Below are 7,033 nucleotides of genomic sequence, written 5' to 3'. Positions count from 1 at the left end.
CAGACCCTGTGATGGAGAGGAAGGATCAGGTAAGCAGACGGCAGCTCCCAACTGAACTATGCATGGGGTGCTGTTCTGTAAAGAAAAATCCGGTGCTATTTCCCCTAGAAAGATAGTGTGCTGGTAGACAAGTGACAGATATTCACCAGATGCAAATGGAATCATATTTCACGTGTGTTTTGCCACACGCTTTTTTACATCTTTCATTTGTCTATGTTCTATGGCATAATTTCAGTGATAATAACATTTAATGACAGAGCAATATTCTATTCTGGAATACAGCCATGATGACTGGAAGCGACCATGAGGACAAGAGCCACCCACCAAGGCTGACAGAGCAGGAAGACAGAGAACACCCAGGTCCTTGACAGCATCCTGGAGTTGCTTTACTAGACATGTATTACTAATCTCTAGATTTTTTTTTTTTTTTTTTTGAGACAGAGTCTCTCTCTGTCATCCAGGCTGAAGTGCAGTGGCGTAATCTCGGCTCACTGCAACCTCTAACTCCCAGGTTCAAGCGATTCTCGTGCCTCCTGAGTAGCTGGGATTACAGGCATGCGCCACCATGGCCAGCTAACTTTTTTGTATTTTTAGTAGAGACAGGGTTTTGCCATGTTGGCCAGGCTGGTCTCAATCTCCTGGCCTCAAGTGACCCACCACTTTGGCCTCCCAGATTGCTGGGATTACAGGTGCGAGCCACTGCAACCAGCCTTTCTCGACTTCTTGATATGTGAGAAAAATCCCTGATTTGGATAAACCACAGTAGTCAAGTTTCTCTTGCATATGGACAAGTGCAGTTCCCAATAAATACACTTCTTGACAGCCTTGCATGATTAAAGGTAGGCCAGGGAAATTAACATCAATGGGAAAGGTAGGGAAGGGTAATGATAGGAACCCCGGAGAGGTTGAAGGGAAGCAGAAATAAAGGACCTTGTAGCCTACTCCTTTTTTGAAGTGTTGAAGGAAACTGGCCCATAGAGCATCCTGGAGCCAACATTCGGTGGTTGCAACAGAGTAGAACTGGCATTCATAGCTGAATTGAGTAGCAAGAAGGTAAGAGGTAGTACCCAAGACTTCGATCCTATGTAGCATGAAGGGTTGCAGAAGTCTCTAAGGCTCCTAGTTTGAGTAATGGGATCATCTCCCCCGTTCCCCATACATAGAGATCTTTACTGTAAGTTTCCTTAAAGAGCTGTCATAGGAGCATGACAGAGTACATCAAGGACAATGTCCTAAAGTCCTCTGTAGTCCCTGTGGTAGTCAGCCTCCAAGGTGGCCCACTATGATGGTTAATTTTAGGTGTCAGTTGGGTGTGGTGGTTCAAGCCTGTAATGCCAGCACTTCGGGGGACTGAGGCAGGAGGCTCACTTGAGCCCAGGAGTTCAAGACCAGCCTCAGCAACATAGCAAGACCTCCTCTCTACAAAAAATTTTAAAATTTGCCAGGTGCAGTAGCACATGCCTGTAGTCCTAGCTGCTTGGGAGGCTGAGGTGGGAGGATCACTTGAACCTGGGAGTTTGAGGCTGCAGTGAACTATGATCACACCACTGCATGGAAGCCTGGGTAACAGAGTGAGACCCTGTCTCTAAAAAAAAGTTTTAGGTGTCAACTTGACTAGATTAAGGAATACCCAGATAGCTGAGAAAGCATTATTTATGGTTATGTCTGTGTGTTTGGAAGAGACTGGCATTTAAATTAGTAGACTGATAAGGAAGATCTGCCCTCACCCAGGGTAGATGGTACCATCCAGTCAGCTGAGAGCCCAGATAGTGCAAAAGGACAGATGAAAGGCGAATTTTCTCTCTCTTTCTTCTGAGCTGGGACACCCTTCTCTTGATCTCAGACATTAGAACTCCAGGTTCTTCAGCTTTCAGACTTCAGGACTTGCACCAGCAGCCCCTCAAGTTCTTGGGCCTTTGAACTTAAATGGACTCACACTACTGGCTTCCCTGGTTCTCTATATCTATATATCCTATTGGTTCTGTCTCTTTGGAGAACCCTGACTAATACACCCACTATGATCCTTGCCTCTAAGTATTCACACCTTTGTGTAGTCCCCTCCCACACTGTACCAGGGTTGGTCTGTGTGACCAAAAGAGTATGGCAGAAATGATGGTCTATCACTTCCAAGGTTAGATTGCAGCTTCTGCTTCTTTCTATCTTAATCACTCACCCTGGGGAAGCCAGCTGACACATTGGGAGGAGAAGCTACAGGTGAGGAAACAGTCACATGAGGGAGATTGGGAGCAAGCAGATCGTCTGGCCCCAGTCAAGCCTTCAGATGACTGTAGTCCCAGCCAGTGTCTAGACTGCAACCGTGTGAGATACCTTCAGAGATACTCACCTAGGCTGTTCCAGATTCCTAATCAACAGAAATAAAATAATTTTTTTTGAGACAGGGTTTCACTCTGTCTTCCAGGCTAGAGTGCAGTGGTGCCATCCTGGCTTACTGCAGCCTCAGTCTCCCCAGGCTCAAGTGATCCTCTTACCTCAGTCTCCCAGGTAGCCGAGACTACAGGTACGCATCACCAAGCCCGGCTGATTTTTTTATTTTTAGTAGAGACGAGGCCTTGCCATGCTGCCCAGGCTGGTCTTGAACTCCTGGGCTCAAGCAATCCTCCTGCCTCAGCTTCCCAAATTGCTGGGATTATAGGCATAATCCACTGCACCTGGCACATGTTTTTTTTTTTTCTTTTTTTTTTTTTTTTTTTTTTTTTGAGACTGAGTCTGGCTCTGCCGCCCAGGCTGGAGTGCGGTGGCCGGATCTCAGCTCACTGCAAGCTCCGCCTCCCGGGTTCACGCCATTCTCCTGCCTCAGCCTCCCGAGTAGCTGGGACCACAGGCGCCCGCCACTTCGCCCGGCTAGTTTTTTGTATTTTTTAGTAGAGACGGGGTTTCACCGTGTTAGCCAGGATGGTCTCGATCTCCTGACCTCGTGATCCGCCCGTCTCGGCCTCCCAAAGTGCTGGGATTACAGGCTTGAGCCACCGCGCCCGGCCATGTTTTGTTTTTTAAGGTAAGCAATTATTTTATTTCCTTGGCCTGATGGCATTGACTTCATTACACAAGAACTTGCAGCTGACAGAACTGACACACAGATTTCCCCCAAGAGGAAGAACCCTTTTCATTTGCAGAGATGAATTGAAATGTCATGTCTGAGTGCAATTCCTGCTCCCCACTCCCACCCCAAAAACCCTAAAAGTGATAACAAATCAATAAATCAGTAAAATTCCCATGATTTACTAAAAGTCATCCCTGCAAACCTTTCTAACTAGCAGCTGCAGTGGATAACCAAGAAGGGAAGCAGCTGACCATCACATAGTATTTCTGTGTGAGACTGAAGGGACAGTGGCATGGGAGCAAGAATCCTGAATGAGTGAGAGGTGTAGATAATCTACCTTACTTCATACCTGCCCCTTCCCTACATAAGACATCTCTGTCCTGATACATGGAAAATACTAGAGAAGATGCTAGGAGTGGTTTTATTCTGCAATTGGAAATGCCTGAAGCTTATTAAATTCCAAGGTAGGGGTGATAGAAGGAGCACCAGAGAGAAAGAACAGTTTAGACAGAGATGCTCAACACTCTGTCAATTCCAGTTTAATGCTATTTAATAACAAAACTGTCTTCTTAATCATAACCACCCTCATGCCTAACCCCTATTTTCCAAAAATAAGAGATCCCTGTCTAAATTTCTGGGTTGATGTCTACTGCCTCCCCTGGGGTGGCACTGTGATGTTTGTGAGATTGTAACTGGGATAGGAGAAAAGAAGTGTGGGACAGGGAAGATCAGGGGCCACGAAGCATCAATTACAGTGGGTCTCTTTTGGTTCCCAGGTATGGTCCACTACCACAAGTCCCCTTTCCCTACTTGTCTTGTGCAACTGTCAAAAATAGAATATGTGCCTAAAGAGAAGGGAGTACAGGGAGTTTCTGCTGGACTGCCATCATCTCTGACCCCAACTTGTCCACCTCCTGACCCTTCTATGAAATTGCACAAAAATTAAATCTCAGGAATGCCGTAAAATTACATCATCCCCATTCCTCTATCAAAGCCAATGCAACAGCTCCGTCCTGATAAGCTTTCTCCCTGAGCTGAGGAAGCAGCAAAAAATATCAATTGAGCATGTGAAAATGTGATGACGGTGTGTGCGGTGTAGTTTCTAGATGTCTTCACCTTCTGTCTCCTCGCGGTGGGAGCCGCCCTCTCTTTCCCCAAGTCACGCATACACCCCTCCCCTACCCCCAAGTCCAGATGCTTCTATCTGCTGGGCTTCCAACCATTCATTTCCCATAGACACTCTCATTACTGTAGGCCACATACAGAAAATCATCTTCCTCATGCCTGTCCTCATACAGTTGGCCCACGGTAGCACTAGTGGGAGGGATTGTGTTGTTGACAAAGAAGAATAAGACGTCCTCAGGTCTTAGGTGGATTCTCTTCCGGATTAAGAAGTAGAACTGGCCATTGGTAAGGTCGGAGGGCACTAGGTACTTCCTCTTGTCCAGATCAGGCACCCTGGCTTTTGGAGCCTTTTCTACAATCACAGGGACCCTGTCCGGATATTTCTTCCGGATATTTTCTGCTTCCCTTTTCCGCTACTCAAAGGGATGGTCCTCCTTGTACTGGAACTTCATGATGAATCACATGGCTTCCGAGATTCCCGCGCAGGGCCTGCCTTCTTCGCCGCTGACCGCAGGCCGCGTCCCGCTCCCTCAGCTGACGTGTGCTCAGAATAGGGGCAGAAATATCAACAGCGCTGGTCCGAGTGTGCGGGCGGGCGGAATGTGGGGTGGGAGGGGGACCTCAGGTGCTCCTGCCTGGTGGTAGAGGAAAGCCAGGTGGAGAAATACTGGCGGCTTTTCCGAACAGCTGGGAGCACAAAACCAAATATTTGGTTTTTCAACCAATAAATTTGGGGGTAATTTGTTACATAGCAACAGATGATAGACTCTCTCTTTAAAAAAATCAGTTCTGGCCGGGTGCGATGGCTCACGCCTGTAACCGCAGCACTTTGGGAGGCCGAGGCAAGCGGATCACCTGAGGTCAGGAGTTCGAGACCAGCTTTGCCAACATGGTGAAAACCGGTCTCTACTAAAGATATAAAAAATTAGCCGGCGTGGTGGTGCACGCCTGTAATCCTAGCTACTTGGGAGGCTGAGGCAGGAGCATTGCTTGAACCCAGGAGGCGGAGGTTGCAGTGAGCTGCAGTCGTGCCATTGTACTCCAGCCTGGGCGACAGGGCAAGACTCAGTCTCAAAAAATAAAATAAAATAAATAAAACAAAATAAATTCAGTTCTATTAACTGCTGAAGTCTTTCTCTGTTTTCATGGTCCTTGAAGTCCTTTCACAGTTTTTCCTCCCTCCTCTATGCCTCCTCTCGGCCACGCCCTTTAGCACCCAACCCCCAACAGGTCATGATCCTCTCTTCAGGTGGCCATTGCGGGTACACGATTGGTTTCCTGCACTGACTGCTCTTGTCATGAGACCAAACTTCCTTTCCATCACTCCCCACACACCTGATCATTGTGAACAAACCGCTGAGAGAACAAGGTAAGGCAGAAGGAACAGAAGCTGGAGAGAGTGACAGGGGATAGCCACCAGCCAGATTCTGTGACTCTTCATTCATCTCCCCACTCCAGTCCCAGATTGAAGAGTAATCTTCATGATCTCCCTGATGGCAAAATGCTAGAAAGACTTACCCAGGGGCCTGAAGATGCCTTCAGTTCTCCAGGTCCTGAACTCTGTTCCAGTTACAGAAGGCCTGGCAGTCCCTAGGTTTCCTGGGCATTCCTTTGTTACTGAGCTCCTCTGGGATTTCCATTTTCCTCATTTTCATCTGACTAAATCTAACTACATCTAACTACCTCTGCTAACCAGATATTTGTTCACAGTCGACAGAGTTTCTGAAAATGCAATGTAGTTATCTTGCAGATGACTACAATTGTAGCAAAATAACTAAGATGCAACTGGCTATATGAAAAAAAAAAGACAAAATATTACTTAGGATTTTGATACCTTTTATGGTTTATCTCCCCTTTTGGCCTGTGAACTTCATGAAGGTAATGGTTATGTATGATTCCCGAGTAACCACAGTTCCCAGAACGATCTTGAGTATAGAATGTTCCCAATAAATATCCACTGGAAAATGCACCCTATTTTTGTTGAAGGAATGGTGGAATTAGCATCAAAGGGATCTTCAACATTAACTCTATGGCTGGCAATTCTAAGCGTTTTATAGTACATCACAAAATGTTCTTTCTTTTTCTAAATTGCACTGAATCAACAAACGGAGTAGACAAGCACATTTTCTTCACCTTAAGGAAAGACATTATTTTTTAGCTAGAGGCCGACCCAAAGTGACCACTGGCTTTCACATGAGACCCAGGAGCCTCCCCAGTTTGAAGCCCAACATCACATTTCCCAGAATATTTGATGCCCTCGCCCGCCTCCTCTGGCTATCAACCAGACGGAAAGGGGATGCGCCTGGGAGTTTGATGCCAAGGGAAGGATACGGAATGTCTGTTTTCTCCTAAGGGCGTCTGCTGGGCCTTTCTTATGTCCAGTTTGAGTTGGTCTGGGACCCGGCCTCCGCAAACACCCTGCAGGCTCCGGCCGCCGGGTGTGAGGTGGAAGACTGGGCAGAAGAGAGGCTGCAAAGGCCAGAGGGCTGAGCTGCTCTGCGCTGGGGAGGGGCGAGGTGCCAGAGCGCGGGAGACCTCACGTTGGGCACCAGGCTGCTCCGCGGTAGGTGGGTGAGGCCAGGAGATTCACATCAGCAGATGCCACACTGAGGGTACGGCATTTAGGCTCCAAACAGGCGGTTCCTGGGGGCCGGTAGCTGGGGAATTGGGTTTAGCACTTTTCAACGCTTGGAACTGGATATCCAAGGCTCCGAGTCCTTTGAGGTCTTGTTCGGGACTACGTTTCCCAGAAGGCTAGGCGGTAATTGATAGCTCTGTCAGCCTATGGATAGAGAAACATTCTAGCCATGGAAACTAAAAAGCCAATAGCAAGAGGACAGGGGCGGT

The 7,033-nt window shown here is 47.5% G+C and overlaps 1 pseudogene; it reads right to left on the bottom strand.

Moving 5' to 3' along the window:
• Nucleotides 1–4,284: 4,284 nt before the first annotated feature.
• On the bottom strand, nucleotides 4,285–4,638 carry LOC112629189 (annotated as a pseudogene).
• Between the last annotated feature and the right edge of the window lie 2,395 nt (nucleotides 4,639–7,033).

The sequence above is a fragment of the Theropithecus gelada genome, chromosome 7b, assembly GCF_003255815.1.
Source record: "Theropithecus gelada isolate Dixy chromosome 7b, Tgel_1.0, whole genome shotgun sequence".
Lineage (NCBI taxonomy): Eukaryota > Metazoa > Chordata > Mammalia > Primates > Cercopithecidae > Theropithecus > Theropithecus gelada.
This window is presented reverse-complemented; position numbering and strand designations above follow the sequence as displayed.